At 47.7% G+C, this 16244-nt stretch overlaps 1 protein-coding gene across 2 annotated transcripts in view; it reads left to right on the top strand.

The window, feature by feature from the left end:
* Positions 1–1295: 1295 nt before the first annotated feature.
* Positions 1296–16244, top strand: part of Fam163a (family with sequence similarity 163 member A) — an 81960-nt gene continuing 67011 nt past the window's right edge. Inside the window, exon 1 of one of the 2 annotated variants that reach the window (XM_052737271.1) lies at positions 1296–1837. The gene's annotated coding sequence lies outside the window, so the exon portion shown is untranslated. The remainder of the gene's footprint in view (positions 1838–16244) is intronic. The other variant, XM_052737270.1, reaches the window with a different exon arrangement.

Raw genomic sequence — 16244 nt, 5'->3', positions numbered from 1 at the left:
TAGACAAAACCCTAGAAACACAGGAGGATATGACAACCTTAGGGTGGTGGCTACTTCAGGAGGAGGGACTTGGGAAGTGGAGAGGTGTAGAAGAGGCTTTGGGTTCTGGCAGTAACTCAGATGGGACTTAAATAGATGTCTGACTTACAATGAGTCATTAACCAGTGTACAGACAGCATCTTGTTTTTCTGTGTAAAGGTCTGCATTGAAATGGCAACATTCTCATATTTTGTTGTTTTGCCTTCGCAAAAGAGATGAGAAAGGAATGCAGGTGTGAGATCTGATTGTGCCAAGACGAGGTGATACATAGAAATGTGAGCTTTATATTTACAACCCGGGAACAGAGAGTAACGTAGTACTGAACCACAGAAGTTCCCCTGCAGTGACCAGGTGGAGGGGGAAGCTGGCCTTAGATGGTTATTTCTTTAAAATAATGAATTGAGAATAATGAAGTCGTCTATCTTGATGACACTCTTCTTATCCTTTGATGAATCAGATCAGACTGGGAACCTATCATTTCTCATGTTCAGGATTTTATTTTTGTTTCTCAAATCTGTCGTCTTTTCCTTGAACAGCCCAGACTACCCCAAGTGTGAAAAAGAAAACATAACTGATGTAGTGGGAAAGCTTCCTCACTGGCTTATCCTAAGTGACCCGGTTTCTTCCTCCAAATCTCCAGACCAAACAGGACTGACGCAGAATCCTGAGAAAGGAATTCTGGCCTGAGATCCTTTGTCGAGGATGGTTTCCTTCGTTCTCTTCCTGTCCTGTTCTCTGAGCAGACCTTCCAACGACTGCTATCATAATTTTCCTGTTAGGGGTACAGTTCTCAGGTAACTCTCCGAGTCTTAAGTCATTGAGGAGGGCTGCTGAGGTGGCTTAGAGGGTAAACATTGTCACTGACCACCTGAGTTCAAGTCCCGGGACCCCCACGATGTAAGGAAAGAACTGATTCCTGAGAGTTGTCCTCTGACTTTCACGTAGGGGCATAGTACGCACACCTATAAATAAATGGTGTTTTGTTTTGTTTTGTTTTAAGACGCTAGTTAAGAAATCCCTAGCACCTCTAATGTTTCTCTTGTCCCTTTCCTGATAGGTCTGACACCAGAGGGCTAGGTAAGCACACACTCTAACTCTGCCTCCTCCACAAGGACCTGGTACATCAAAGGCAGAGACCTCGGTGTCACTAGACTCCCAGGCCTGGGAATAGCAAAAAGGATGAGCCTTTGAGGTAGCTGTCAGGGCGGTCCCTCTTCAGTGGACAGCGACACACTCTGGCGCCTAAATTCTCTTCTAGACTTTCCATTTGCAGCCTGTCAAGTCCCCACTACTGAGTCGTCCCTCGGATGCTGCGACTCTTGGGGTCTGCGTTGCTTGGGCTAAAAGGCAGCTGAGCTAAGTGAGGGTTTTTTCCGGACAAACACGCCAGCGGACCCATTACATCCCTAAGTGCAGTTCTCCTTGATGGTTGGGGATTCTCCCAGGACTCCCGCCAGCGCCAATCAGGTCTCTCGGTACCTGCCCCCATCCCGGGCCACCTGGAGGAGCCAGGAGGTTCTGGGCTGGGTACCCGGGCAGCGCTCTCAGAGCCGGGGCGGGCAGAGCAGCCTCACGTGGGCCGGCCAGGCCGCTGGCGCTGGGAGGAAGGCGCGCAGAGCCCGGGGCAGTGCCGCGCGGGAGCCACGGCGGAGCGGAGCAGCCTTGGCCGCGGGACCTACGAGGCAATCGCCCACGCCGAGGGAGCTGTGCGGTGCGGCCACACAGTAGGCGGATCGCCGGGCTCGGAGTGTGGATGTGCCCGGCGCCGGAGCGCTGTCGGGGGCGACTGAGCACCCAGGTAAGCGCTCCCCGGTGCCACCTTGCGCAGAGCACCGCGCCCTGACCCAGCTCCGCGCTCTTCGTCCTCCTGGCTCCGGCGGCTGCGGTAGCTCAAAGAGGCGCAGTCGGGCGGCTGCCAGCCCCCGGAGCCCCTCGCCTCCACCGGTCCCCGCCTGTTGGCCCCGCACCACTTTCCTGGGATCCTGCCTGCTTTCATGGCTGAACCTTGGCGTCGGTGACCCTCTGGGACCCTTGGTGACCAGCCTCGGGGCAGGCGACACCGGGTGCTTCCAGGGATGTCCTAGGCATGGGAACCTAGCGATCGTGGGTGCGGGAGGGGATTCGGGGACTGGAGGGCGCTGTCCTGGTCATTGGCAGTTGTCAGTCGGTGCGTCCAGGTTCCAGCAAGCTTGCTAGGGATTTTCCTGAAGTTTTACGAAATAATGAGGGCAGAGGTGCTTTTGTGGCTTCAAGGGGCGGGGTGTGTGGGCGCGACAATCCGAGGGAGTTCGGGGACAGGCATCTTTGCCAGCGACTCTGGGGCCAGGGCAGCCAGAGGTTTCCCTGTTAAGAGATTCGGCTCCGTGGCAGGTCCTTTGCCCGCTTGCTCCTGAGCCCCCGGGCCCACCTCCCTGCGCCCGCATCCCGAACCCGGTGCCAGCCTCGAGAAGCTTCTACTAGCCGCATCAAGGCTTGACCCAAATAGAGACCAGGAACGGAGGGACAAGGGCTCGGAGTGAGTCTGCTGCCTGGTCCTGGTCACCCCGAGCTCTGCTGGCACATGTTGGTGCTTCAGAAGACTCCCTAGAAGGGTGGTGTCCTCAGAGGCAAAGAAGAAAGGCAGAAATGAGACCTATGAGCTATCAGCACCCTAGGGCTACCTTCAGCTACTTTGATTTTGTTTGGCAGCGGCACGAGTGGGTGGGGTGGGGGTAACTGTTTTTGTTTGTTTTGTTTTTGTTGTTGGTTTTTTTTTTTTTGGTTTTTGTTTTGTTTTGTTTTGTTTTTGTTTTTGTGTTTTTTGGTCTCACCAGGACCTTCCTTTTCTCTGCCTGCAGCTGTGGGGCCCTGGACGTTTACACTTCCTAACAAGTTTGTTGTGGGAGCCGTCCAGCCAGCAGACTGAGCTACATTCTCTGGGCTTTTCCAGTCTGTGAGGACAGCAAACCCTCTCCCACCCAGTCCAGGACTGCGTTATTGGCCGGGTTGCAGGAGAACAGGAACTGGGGTTCTCCCAAGCAGGCCTAGGGGCCGATTCCAGGGAGACAGCTATGTAACTGGCAGGGATTGATGTATGCAGTGGGATCTCTGTGTCCTACCTGTGTCTGAGCCAGTCCCAGGAGAGACAATACCAGACACAATAGGAGACAGTTCGAGGGACAATGATGAGAGACAAGATACCCAGCATTCACTTTGCTAAAGATTCCCTGGGGTTTACAGTCTTCGGAGGGAGGGACAAGGCGTCTCTTTCGGTACTAAGGAAGTGTTTGGAAGCCACAGACATTTTGATCCTGTCCCTTTCAGACAGGCCAGAGGTGAACCAAGGAAAAAAAGAACAAAGGCACACTCCGATAACAGTTATAATTTCTCAACCTCTTCTCCCAGCTCCCAGGTAGGAGAGACTCTAAGCTGGCATACAGTCATAGCCATATCCAGAGAGAACCCGGTGTGGTTTTCTGATGGCTCGATGTGTATTAGGCATGTGAGCTGCAACTCTCCTCCCAGCTCCCCACTCACTCCAGGAACATGCTCACAATTTCTACCAGCCTGGGGAGTGAAAGGAGGTGCTGTCTGCCTGAATGGAAAACTTCTGAGTCCTCTGAGGAGAGGGTTATTGGCACAAACAGAAACCGTAGCTGTGGGCATTCCTGTCAGAACTAGAGATCCGTCTTTGGTGACCTCCTCAGAAATAATATCCTGAAAAGGCAGACACCACAGAGTATGGAGCTGATGAAAGTCCTTGGCATTCTGTCAGAGGATTCTGTGCTATCTCTCGCCTGCCCATCTGCAATTGAAAAGGAGCCCTGTCTTCTCCCTTTGTGTGAAGACATCTTATGGCAACAAGGAAAGCTGGCCCAGGGACAAGCTGGCGTAGCCTTCACTCAGGCCCAAAGAAGAGTTGAGAGATCTACCTCAGGCTGTGGAAGAGGTTAAGTGACTCAGAGGAGGAGGTGGGAATGGTCTGGCTGGCCACTTGAGGAAAAAGCCATTTGATCCTGGCTAGAGAGTAAGAGTGTGCTTTGTGAAAAGTATCCAGGGGGTTAACCCTGACCTAGTGATTATTATGCTACCATTTAAATACCATTGTTAAGTATCTTTCATGTGCCAGATCACAAGGCAATGCAAAAAATCAATATTACCTCCATTTTTAATGTGAGGAGACTGAATTTGGAAGACGTAGAATTATTTGCAAAGATCATAAAGCTAAGTGGCAGATCTGTGCCTGTAGCCAAATCCCTCAAATTCCTATATCTCCCACCCTGCCTGCCACAGGACCACTCTTCTCTCTGTAAGAACCAACATTCTGTGATGCCCCAAATCCAGAACCATCATAAGAAAAGACAGTTGTTTACAGACAGATGTTTGTGATCCCATTAGACTCAGGGAAGGTGCCAGTCTAGAAGAGCCGGATGCTGTTCATTGGCTTTAAAATGCAAAGCACAGTAACATAGACAGCCCCTCCTTCAGTTAGCAAACAGTGCAAAGGTGGATAACTGCTTATGCAGTTCTGGGCAGACAGGCTCTCTCCTACGTTGATGGCAGGGAAGTCAAGTGGTCCAACCTCTTTGGAAACATTTTGGAAGCACCCACCCCGATTAGAAGTTCCTGGCCCATCTGTTCCGTTGATTCCGTTTTTAGGGACTCAACTTTCTGCTTGCTGTACTTGCGTGGACACAAAGGCATGAGTATATCATATCACTATTTGAACCAGGAAAGGAAGGCTATGTATTCATCAAAAGGGAGCTTGTTGAATATTTCACCCTACTTCCAAACAGTCAAACACATTCCTACTCATCTATAGGGAAAGAACTGGGAAGTTTCCTATATAACTGATGAGACTGTTTTCCAAGGTATGGGCTTAGGGGAGAAGATAAGAGATACAGCATGTATACTATGTTATAAAAGAGTAGGGTAAAGAGAGACACAGAGTCTAAAAGTATCTATCGACCCCAGGACTGATGGCCCTGCAAACCCTTTGTGGCTTTTGAATTTTGGACCATGTAAAGTTTCAACAACCCTCTTTCCCTGCCGGGGCTTACCGCATTCCCTCAAATACATCTTCGGCTAAACAGTGTTGGTGATGCCTCCCACTTCCTTTATGGCGCTCAAGAGGATTCCTTTGGATTCAAGCCAAGGGACACAGGGTCACAATATCAGGGCCATCCAGAATTCCTTTGAAACACGCAGGGTTGTTCTTAGGAAGCCAGGAAGAAGAGATGTCTTCAGACAGGAGGCCATCTGAGCTGGGTAGACAAGGTATTCTCAGCTGGCCTTGAAAACAATCCAAATAAGCAGAATCACCTCTCAGTGTCTCACCTTTATCAGAGGATAGGCAAGTGCACAGCAATCCTGGGTAAAGGACCAGGAGAATGCAGTGACATCAGCAGATATGTATGTCTGGTTCTAAGGGTTGCATTTGGAACCAGGTGTGGGGGGGGTGCATGTTTGAAAGAACCTGTGTCTTGGTCAATGTTCTGCTGCTGTTATTGCTAATGAAGAGACACCACGACCACAGCAACTCCTATAAAAAGAAAACATTTAACTGGGCTTGGCTTACAGGTTCAGAGGTTTAGTCCATTATCATCACGGTGGGAAGCATGGCAGCACACAGGCAGACATGGTGCTGGAGAGGGGGCTGAGAATTCTACATCCAGATTCACAGGCAGCAGGAAGAGAGAGCCACTGGGCCTAGATTGGACTTTTGAAACCTCAAAGCCCACCCCCAGTGACACACTTCCTCCAGCAAGGCTCACCTACCCTAACAAGGCCACACCTCCTAATCCTTTCAAATAGTGCCACTCCCTAAGCATTCAAATATGTGAGTCTATGGGGCCATTCTTATTCAAACCACCACAACAGGCTTGAAAATTATTCTGGGGTTGAACTGGCTAGACAGCTAAGCAGTTAAGAGCACTTGCTGCTCTTCTAGAGGACCAGAGTTTGGTCCCCAGCACCCATGTGCACCAGCTTGCCTGTAACTCTACAGAAGGTGCCCTCTTCTGGCCTCTGTGGGCACCTGCACACATGTGGCATACACTCACATTAACGAGCAATTAAAAATTAACAAGAAAAACATTCTGAAATCTAGGGTTATATTGCCCTCAGAGTATTTGAGCAAGGAAGTTTTCACTGGATTTAGTGGAGTCTCCTGAGATGCCCCATTGATTATTTTTCAGCAGTGAAGATGCCAAGTTTACTTCCTTGCCCCTAAGAATCTCTGTCCTGGGCGGTGGTGGTAGCTCATGCCTTTAATCCTAGCACTTGGGAGGCAGAGCCAGGTGGATCTTTGTGAGTTCGAGGCCAGCCTGGTTTACAGAGTGAGATCCAGGACAGGCACCAAAACTACACGGAGAAACCCTGTCTCAAAAGAAACACACACACACACAGAGAGAGAGAGAGAGAGAGAGAGAGAGAGAGAGAGAGAGAGAGAGAGAGAGAGAGAGAGAGAGACTCTGTCCCCTGGCAGCCCAGCCTGGAAGAAATGAATGCAGAAAGGATGGTGGTGGAGTATTTGCTACTGTCTTTCCCTTTTCAGGTAGGGCAGGCTACTGAATGACAGAAAGACTCTTCCAGCCACAAGAAGGGTTCTCCAGTTTTCACTAGGAGCTTTCCAGGTCCCAGACACTCTGGGAAGCTCTCTGCTTACCCTGTGTCATTTGCCCTCTTAAACCTGAACGTGTGAGAGCTCAGACTCTTCCCCATGAAGCCCCAAGTCTTTCTCCTGCCCCTTCACAGGCCTCTTGTTCTCTGTACAGTAACTTGCAAGCCAGGTACGCCAGCATCGCCTGGGCACACACAGCTTTGGATTATAACCAGATGAGGCTGGGAGTCGTGTGCTTTGATGGCTGGAATCACTGTGATACGTGTAAGTTTGTACACATCACAGGGCAGGGAAAAAACTATCTGTATTCTTAGTTAGATTTCCATCTCTCTTCTATCTCTGTGTATATATAAAGGATAGGACTGAGACAGCCTGTGATGTCCCCCAGGGAATGGTGGTTGTCATTGCTTTGGTCCAGATACTAGTGGTATGGAAATCTGTGTCTGTACCAAAGGAAAAGGTCAGTGGGGGTGTCCCTTGAGCCTCAGGTCTAGGCTGGGAGTCTGTCTGATGTTTAGAAGAAACAGCCCAAGACCTCTAAGAACCTTGATCTCAGGTAGCTCACTGGTGAGGACTCACCTCTGACTTCCATTCCACTTCAGAAAGAAATAGCTTGAGTTTTTCCCCAAACAAATTCTGGAGCACACAAGGCAATAGCTTTTTTGATGTCCTGTGGTTGTCTACAGAGGTGGGAGCAAGAAGCTGGCCTGGGCTCTTAGCCAAGGCCGCTAGAACCTAGCCATCAAGGAGAAAGCCCACTAATTTTAAAAAGTAGAAAAAGATGCTTGCATAGCATCCTGGTAGTGAATGGTCAGTCAACTCACTTGAATTCGGAAAACACATATTGCTCAAGGCACTGGGAAATCAGAGCCAAGCAAGCCATGGTTCTTGTAGAATATTATTTTAAGGTATGTTACTTTTGTTTACGTTGCATTTGTTTAACTCTGTGAAGCTGTGTTACTGTGCCTGTCTGAAATACCTACTGGTCTAATAAAGAGTGAATGACCAATATCAAGGCAGGAGAAAGGATGGGCGGGGCTGGCAGGCAGAGAGAGGATAAATAGAAGGAGAAATCTGGAGGAGGGAGATCAAGGAATGAGAGAGGAAGGAGGAGGACTCCAGGGGCCAGCCACCCAGCTACACTGCAAGCCATGGAATAAGAGTAAGATTTACAGAAGTAAGAGAACAGGAAAAGCCCAGAGGCAATAGATGGGATAATTTAAAGTAAAGGAAAGCTGGCAAGAAACAAGCCAAGTTAAAGCCAGACGTTCATAATTAAGAAAAGGCCTCCTGTGCGTGATTTATTTGGGAGCTAGGTGGTGGGCCCCCCAAAAGAGCCAAAAAAAAACAACAAACAACACGTGGTCTCTAGGTTCTAGATACCTGCAAGGCAGTATGGGAAAGGACTGTTCACATCACCAGCAGAAATGCTAAGTAGAGAAACTGGTGACATGCGGTCAGGGGCACAAACACTAAAGTGGATCAGAGGCTGGTCAGTTGACTCTGATGGATTGTTAAGGTCCCTTGGAAGTGACCCTTGAACTAGACCTAGGTGATAGAGTGGTTTTGATTGACAAGCTCAGGAGAAAGGGCAGAACCAAGAGAGTAGCTTGGGCAAGGCACAGGGTTACAATATGAAGTAAAGAAACATTAATAGAATCTCATTATTTACCTAGCTTCTGCCACGGGCATAACACACAGCCTATTTCCTCCCTTTCTTTCCTTTTTATCTCCTCCCTCCTCTCCTCTTTTCTCCCCTTCCTTTCTTTCTCTTCCTTCTTTCCATTGGTCTCAAGGCTTCTCATATCCTAGTAAAGCACTCCACTACCAAGCTATATCTGCAGCTTATGGCATTTAAAAATGTTTATAGAATGAAACTGTTTATATCCCCATAAATCATTCACTATATATGCACACATATGTGTGTGCATTAAAAGCAATGTCTTAGCCAGGTGGTGGTGGTGCACACCTTTCATCCCGGCACTCGGGAGGCAGAGGCAGAGACAAGCGGATCTCTGTGAGTTCAAGGCCAGCCTGGTCTACAGAGTGAGATCCAGGACAGGTACCAAAACTACACAGAGAAATCCTGTCTCAAAAACCAAAAACCAACCAAACAAAAAGCAATCTCTTGGTGATGGCTTACAGATATTAGAAGTGAAATGCCCCGACTTGTTAGACTGTCATAATTTATATCAAGTCAACTTTACTTGAAAGGAAAAAGCAGATGGTATTTTATATACCAAATGGTAAAGACCATCATTTCTGTTGTCCCAAGTTTGTGTCTCAATGGCTTCTTCATTGAGGACACCGGGCACAAGGACAAAGTATAGTTCGCCTCACCTTTTGTTCATTTCTTCATTCACTCATTTATTTACTCGGGTGTCACCAAAATCATTTTTGTGTTTGGCTCAAGTGGCAGTCTGATTATGGAGGGAGAGGAAGAGGGGGTGGACAAGCCCATGGTCTCTGTACCATCCAGGGCCACATGGCACATGGACGAGATCACAGGAGGTGCTGCATGCCGTAGTGGAATCGGGGACAAAGGGCTGCCTAGATCGTAACATGTGCTTAGTAAGTACTGGTTGCTAAAAAGGAATGAACGACCTGATACACAGTACCAGACTGCAAAGAGAGCAAATGAGGACAAAAATATTCCTTTGGATCTGGCCAGTGGGGCTCAAAAATTGTCCATACGATAGAACTCAGGAAAATCATGGTTCTTTTTGGAGAATAACTATGAAATATTCATACGTTACAATTACTGAAAAACATAATTCGGAGCTAAGTAGGAGACCATCTTGTGCTAGGTTCTACTATAGGTACCAACTGTCAAGAAAATTTATGAAACAAAAACATTGGGTTAAAATTATTGTATCAGCCCACTCTTCTCCTGTGAGTTGGGGGGGAGACTACCCAAGTTCTATTTTAATGCAGGAACCCCTCACACCAGCTGGTAGAACACCAGGATTCCAAGGAAGCATTGGCATTTGATGACTGTTGATGGGTTTAGCAAGGACAATTTCAGCAAAGTAATGAGGCTAGAAACCAGATGGTATTGGATTGCAAAGTGAGCGTTGCATTTTCAAGACACCAGCAAGGATTTATCAAATGTTCCCGGGGGCACTGTGGAGAAGGAAGGAAAAGGGTCAGCATCCCAGTTCTCCTGAGGCTTGAAGTTGTTTAGGAGAAACAAGCCGCCACTAAAGAAACATACAGAGATGCTGTGGTTAGAGCTGTAGAGTGGCGCGTGGTATCACGAGCGTTTACTACTGATGGTGTATCCGGGACCCTTCAGGGAGGACCTGGGAAGTCACCTGAGGAACTGTGGTTGAGCTGAAACCGGAGGATGGGGAGGAGTTTAGTAAGGAGAAGAACTCAGAAGCCGGAAGAGGACATTCCAGGAAGGAGCAAGGGCCATCCTTAGAATGAACATGGCGCCTGAGGTTCTAAAGGCCAGTGGGTGTAGAGTTCAGAGACTGGGGGAGCATTCTACAGGATGAGCAGAAGAGGTCCAGAGGGAGAAGAACACAAAGTCCTAGTCATGTTAAGAATTCTGATGTGTGGCTCTGAGGACTAAGTACTTGACGAGTATCTCTGAAGGACTAAGTACTTGATGAGTGTCTCTGAAGGACTAAGTACTTGATGAGTGTCTCTACAGGACTAAGTACTTGATGAGTGTCTCTGAAGGACTAAGTACTTGATGAGTGTCTCTGGAGGACTAAGTACTTGATGAGTGTCTCTGAAGGACTAAGTACTTGATGAGTGTCTCTACAGGACTAAGTACTTGCTGAGTGTCTCTACAGGACTAAGTACTTGATGAGTGTCTCTGGAGGACTAAGTACTTGATGAGTGTCTCTGAAGGACTAAGTACTTGATGAGTGTCTCTACAGGACTAAGTACTTGATGAGTGTCTCTGAGGACTAAGTACTTGATGAGTGTCTCTGAGGACTAAGTACTTGATGAATGTCTCTGAAGGACTAAGTACTTGATGAGTGTCTCTACAGGACTAAGTACTTGATGAGTGTCTCTGAAGGACTAAGTACTTGATGAGTGTCTCTGAGGACTAAGTACTTGATGAGTGTCTCTGAAGGACTAAGTACTTGGTGAGTGTCTCTGAGGACTAAGTACTTGATGATCGTCTCTGGAGGACTAAGCAGCAAGGCAACTATAACTTGGCCCTGATGATCAGTGTCGCCATATTGAGAAGTCCCCAGGGTGTGGGGAGGAGAGCGTCTCCAGAGTCTTAACTAAGGGCAAGATGGCCCACCCTGAATGTGAGCAGCACTGTCCCATAGGCCAGGGGCCTGGATGGAATAAGAGAGGGAAAAAGAGGAAGGCTGCTAAAGCAGGTCCTCTTCCCCCCTCCCCCTCTCCCCCTCCCCCCTCTCCCCTCCCCCTCTCTCCCCCCTCCCCCTCCCCCTCTCCCCCCTCCCCCTCCCCCTCTCCCCCCTCCCCCTCCCCCCTCCCTCTTCTCCCTGCTTCCCAGCTGCGATGAGGTGAGCTGCTCTGCACTGTCACATCTTCCCTTTGGAACTCCGAGCCCAACTGAGCTTTTCTTCCCTTTAAGTTGGCTTGCTCAGGTACTTGTCACAGCAAAAAGTCTATCCCGCAGTGACACACTCGGAACTTCTGGTTTTTTTTGGTTTTTCGAGACAGGGTTTCTCTCTGTAGTTTTGCGCCTTTCCTGGAACTCACTTTGTAGACCAGGCTGGCCTTGAACTCACAGAGATCCTCCTGCCTCTGCCTCCCGAGTGCTGGGATTAAAGGCGTGCGCCACCACCACCCGGCGGACCTTCTGTTTTTAAAGGATCACTGGGGAAAGCACTTCCTGTGCAAAATGTGAGGGCCTGGGTTCAGATTCCCAGAACACATGTGGCTGGACATGGCAGTGAGTCTGTAATTCTAGCACTGCTGTGGTAAGGTGGAATGCAAGGGCGGGAGAACCCTCAGAAGCTGGCAGGCCAGCAGACCTGGCCCACACATTCCACAATACACACATGTGCACACGTACCCACACACAAGTGAAATGGGAGCCAGTGGAAAGCCCATAGCTAGCGCCATATCCAAAGTTGAAAACCCGAAAACTTTTCTTCTAATATCAGCAAAAAGGCAAAGGCAGCCATCTTGACAGTTTTACTCAATATAACAGCACAAGTCCTAGCCAGAGCCTTGAGGGAAGAAAAAGAAACAAAGGCCATCCAAGTAGGGAAGAAAGGAATAAAATTGTCCCTATTTACGGAAAACCCTCATGATACCACAAAAATGTTAGAATTAACCAGAGAGTCTCTTAAAATACAAGTTCCAAAGTCAATGTGTTTCCCTCCAGCCCTGTGGGGCGTGGGGGTATATGAGCAAGCGTGCATATAGGCATGATCACCTCTGTATGAATGCGTGGAGTCCAGAAGTCCATGTCAGATGTCTACTATTATTCCTCACCTTTTTTTTTTTTTTTTTTTTTTTTTTTGGTTTTTCAACACAGGGCTTCTCTGTGTAGCTTTGTGCTTTTCCTGGAACTCACTCGGTAGTCCAGGCTGGCCTCGAACTCACAGAGATCCGCCTGGCTCTGCCTCCCGAGTGCTGGGATTAAAGGCGTGCGCCACCACCGCCCGGCCGATTCCTCACCTATTTTAAAAAGACTCCCTCACTGAACCTGGATCTTGGTAATTGGTCAATGGAACGGTCAACAAACCCCCAGGACAGCCAGGACTATACAAAGAAACCCTGTCTCAAAAAAACAGAAAAGAAAAGAAAAAAAGACTAGAATAGAGTACAGACAGATATAAACCATCAGAGCAGAATTTTAAAGCTCCTAAATACACCCACATATGTATGTTTAATTAATCTTCACCAAAAGCACCAAAAACATACAATGGGCAAAGGGCAGTCTCTTCAATATGTTGGGTGAGAAAATCTATGCACATGACAGAGAAGACTGAACCCATGTCTGACATCACACACAAGAAAACCCAACTCAGAGTGGACCGCAGACTGCATGTGCGGGTGGACCGACCTCATGGTTAGCATTCTTGCCATGGTGTTTTAAAAGCCAGCAGGAAGGATCCAATTTAATGGGAAAGTTATAAGTGAAAGGATCGTAGTGTAAGATTCCTGAAAAGATGGGCAGCTAGCATGGAATGTCAGATGGAGGAGCTACCCTCAGGAGGAAAGGGGTCTTCTCTCCCTGGGCTGGCATAAGAATTGGGTGAAGAGCATCCTTCATCCCTGGATAGTAAGAAAAAGGAGCGGATGGAGTCTCTGGGTGGTGGTGTCATCCGATGAAGAGAAGGAAGTCAAAGGGAGAGGCAAGAGAGCAGAAAGGATTTATTTTATATTTATATTTATTTTAGAGCAGGTGTGAGGGAGTTGGGTGAAGAAGAAAGGAGCGGGATAGACAATGATGATAGTACTGTTGCACATGTTAGCTATGTGACATTGGGCCTGTTTGCTGATCTGTAAAATAAGATTGACAGCCATAAACACCCTCCCACACCATCCCATAGAATTGTGGCTGACACAGAGCAAGTGACCAGCTAATGGACTCTGTCGCTTCAGTTGTGCCCTCACTGTCAGGGGCTAGCCCAGTGCCGAGCACATAATTGGTTTTCATTTAAAATATTCACTAAAGCTCCTGGGGACTTCGTGTCTTGGAAGTAGTCAGACATCGCTGAAGCACCAGAGGCTTTCTGCTCTAAGCACTTGGAAGCCTTTCTTCTGCTTAATGCTGAGGGATTTGTATGTGCTTAGCCGACTCTATTAGGAGGTTTAATCATATGGGCAGGGCACTGAGCCAGGGTAAAGAGAGAAGAGATTCAATTAATTCCAGTGCCCAGTCTCTTCTGACCTTGCGTGAATAGAGGACAGGGTGTCTTTGGAACTCATTCCTTTATTCCTTTCATAATGTTTATTGAAACAACTTTGAGCCGGGCCTGCACGTGGAGCTGAGATACAGAGATAACTAGGAATGCTTCCTGCCTTCATGCTGTGAATCTGGTGAGGTAAATGTTGCAATGGATGCCTCACCAAGTTCTGGGGTGCCCGGGAGAAAGAGCACCTAGCTCCACCTAGATGAGGCAGAAAAGGCTTCCGTGGCAGGGTCGGGGGAATTGGTGTTTGAACTGGAACCAAAGATGAATATCTTTGTAAATAGGCAGGAAAATAGCTCTTCCAGGCACAGAGAGGCTCTGGGAGCTTAGTGACTGACAGGGGAGGCCAGGAACTGTGTGTAGTTCAGTCATGTCAGAGTATGAAATGTCTGCTTATAGAGATATGAGAGTAGATGGCAGTGTGGTGTGCTGTCTGCTTGGTGAAGGACTCTGACTTCTTGATTATGTAGGAGATGTGAGGCCAATGTAAATTTCTGAGCAGGGACATAACACTCCTGAGTTTATATGTTAGAAAGCTCTGTCTAACAAACAGCAGAGGACCAGTTTGGGTAGAGGACTTGTGTAGGATGGGGATGGGGGTGGGGATATGGCCATAGTCACTATGATCTGAGGTAGAATGATTGTCGGGAGAGTGCAGTGATAGTCCAGGTTGACCAGAGGACAGTTCTGGTGAAATAGATCCTAAATATGACCTAAATAAAAACGCAAGTGGTAGCCATGGGCGTCAAGGAGACAGTGAAATGTGAAGCTAAGGTGTTAAGGAAATCATTTCTCTCAGTGTTAACATTTTCCAGGATGAAGAGAAGAAAGATGCTGAAATTCTTACTGAGGAAGAGTCAGTGATAGGGTAGGATGTATAGCAAAGGAACTCAAATAGCATGGGCCTCAAGACAATGGAAACAGAATAGTCTTGACTTTAATTCTGGAAAACAGAAGGGATTCACGTAAGGTTTAAACTGTTGCCTCTGTCTCCGAGATGAAACAACCATTACAAAATAGTTAGGCTGGGGCTGGAGAGATGGCTCAGAGGTTAAGAGCACTGACTGCTCTTCCAGAGGTCCTGAGTTCAATTCCCAGCAACCACATTGTGGCTCACAACCATCTGTAATGAGATCTGGTGCCCTCTTCTGGCCTTCAGAGATAAGTGCAGGCAGAATACTGTATACATAATAAATAACTAAACCTTAAAAAAAGATGCTAAATAGTTAGGCCATAGTCCCAAGGTTCCAGGACCCCGAGCATCTTAAGGACCACATAAAACTTTACACATAGTTGCCCTCAAAGTTAAGATCTTTAAAGTAGGGCCAGGCATGGTAGTACACACCTTTAGTCCCAGTACTTGGGAGGCATAGGCAAGATCTCTGTGTTTGAGGCCAGCCTGGTCTAAATAATGTATTCCAAGATAGCCAGGGCTATGTACAGAGACCCTGTCTCAAACAGACAAAAAGATCTCCAAAGTCACCAGAGTCCATGTGGTAACATCATAGCCCACAATAATGTCTTGGTGGAATACCTTTCCCAGGATCCTTGGAAAACCATTATCAACTTCTTTGTGGAGGTTGTGCTGACACACAGAACATCTTGTAACTATGGCAGTAGAATTCAGTGAACAGCATCCTTCATCCCAGAGTATAACCTATCTCTTAGCAGACAGGTTTTATTGCTGCCTCATATCTTTTGGGGGCATGTAATCTATGGTCACTTCTGTTCTGGGAACATTGGAGAATTCTGGAACACTGCTCATGACCCATGCCCTCAAAGAACTCATATAATTATAAAATCCAGAGGATACACTTGGAATAATAAAGGACAATAGGAGCCTTAAATAACTTAATGGGCAGAGTTGGGTATCGATAGTTTATAAAAGAAATAAGTAGATTGCAGCTATCTAGTTGTGAGTTAATGAGCCAAACAAAGACAATGGCATTAAAGAACAGAGAACAGGCCGGGTGGTGGTGGCGCACACCTTTAATCTCAGCACTCAGGAGGCAGAACCAGATCTCTGTGAGTTTGATGCCAGCCTGGTCTACAGAGCGAGATCCAGGACAGGCACCAAAAGTACACAGAGAAACCCTGTCTTGAAAAACCAAAAAGGAGGAGGAGGAGGAGGAGGAGGAGGAGGAGGAGAAGGAGGAGGAGGAGGAGGAGGAGGAGGAGGAGGAGGAGGAGGAGGAGGAGGAGGAGAAAGAAGAAGAAGAAGAAGAAGAAGAAGAAGAAGAAGAAGAAGAAGAAGAAGAAGAAGAAGAAGAAAGGGTCTATTCCATCCATGCCATGTGTTAAAGGGTTGGTTCCCAAGGGGGCATTATTGGAAGCTGGTAAAAACCTGTAGGATGTTGGGCAATATGAAGTCCTTCTGTTGTTAGGAATGTACCATTCAAGAGGGTTCAGGGGCAGTGATCTCTTTACCTCTTGGCTTTTTGCCATAAAGTAAACAGTTTATTCTACTACATGTATCCTGCCATTGTCTTCTGACATCCCGACCAGGGGCCCAAAGTCATAGATCACCCTGGTCTTGGGCTGGAAGCTTCAGACCTGTCAAATAAACTCCGCTGCTTTGTAAATCTCCTGTGTTTTGTTATAGTGACGTGAATCTGAGTGGCGTGCTCTAGAAGATGAGAAGATGTGTAAAACGTGGTGATTTGGCTGTAGAGTAGAGATAGAGAAGGAATGAGCCACAGGTTACCGGACTTCGAGGATTTGGATGGCAAAGGAGGGAAAGA

This window comes from Peromyscus californicus, unplaced genomic scaffold (genome assembly GCF_007827085.1).
Source record: "Peromyscus californicus insignis strain IS unplaced genomic scaffold, ASM782708v3 Scaffold_14__1_contigs__length_90479793_seg_2, whole genome shotgun sequence".
Lineage (NCBI taxonomy): Eukaryota > Metazoa > Chordata > Mammalia > Rodentia > Cricetidae > Peromyscus > Peromyscus californicus.
This window is presented reverse-complemented; position numbering and strand designations above follow the sequence as displayed.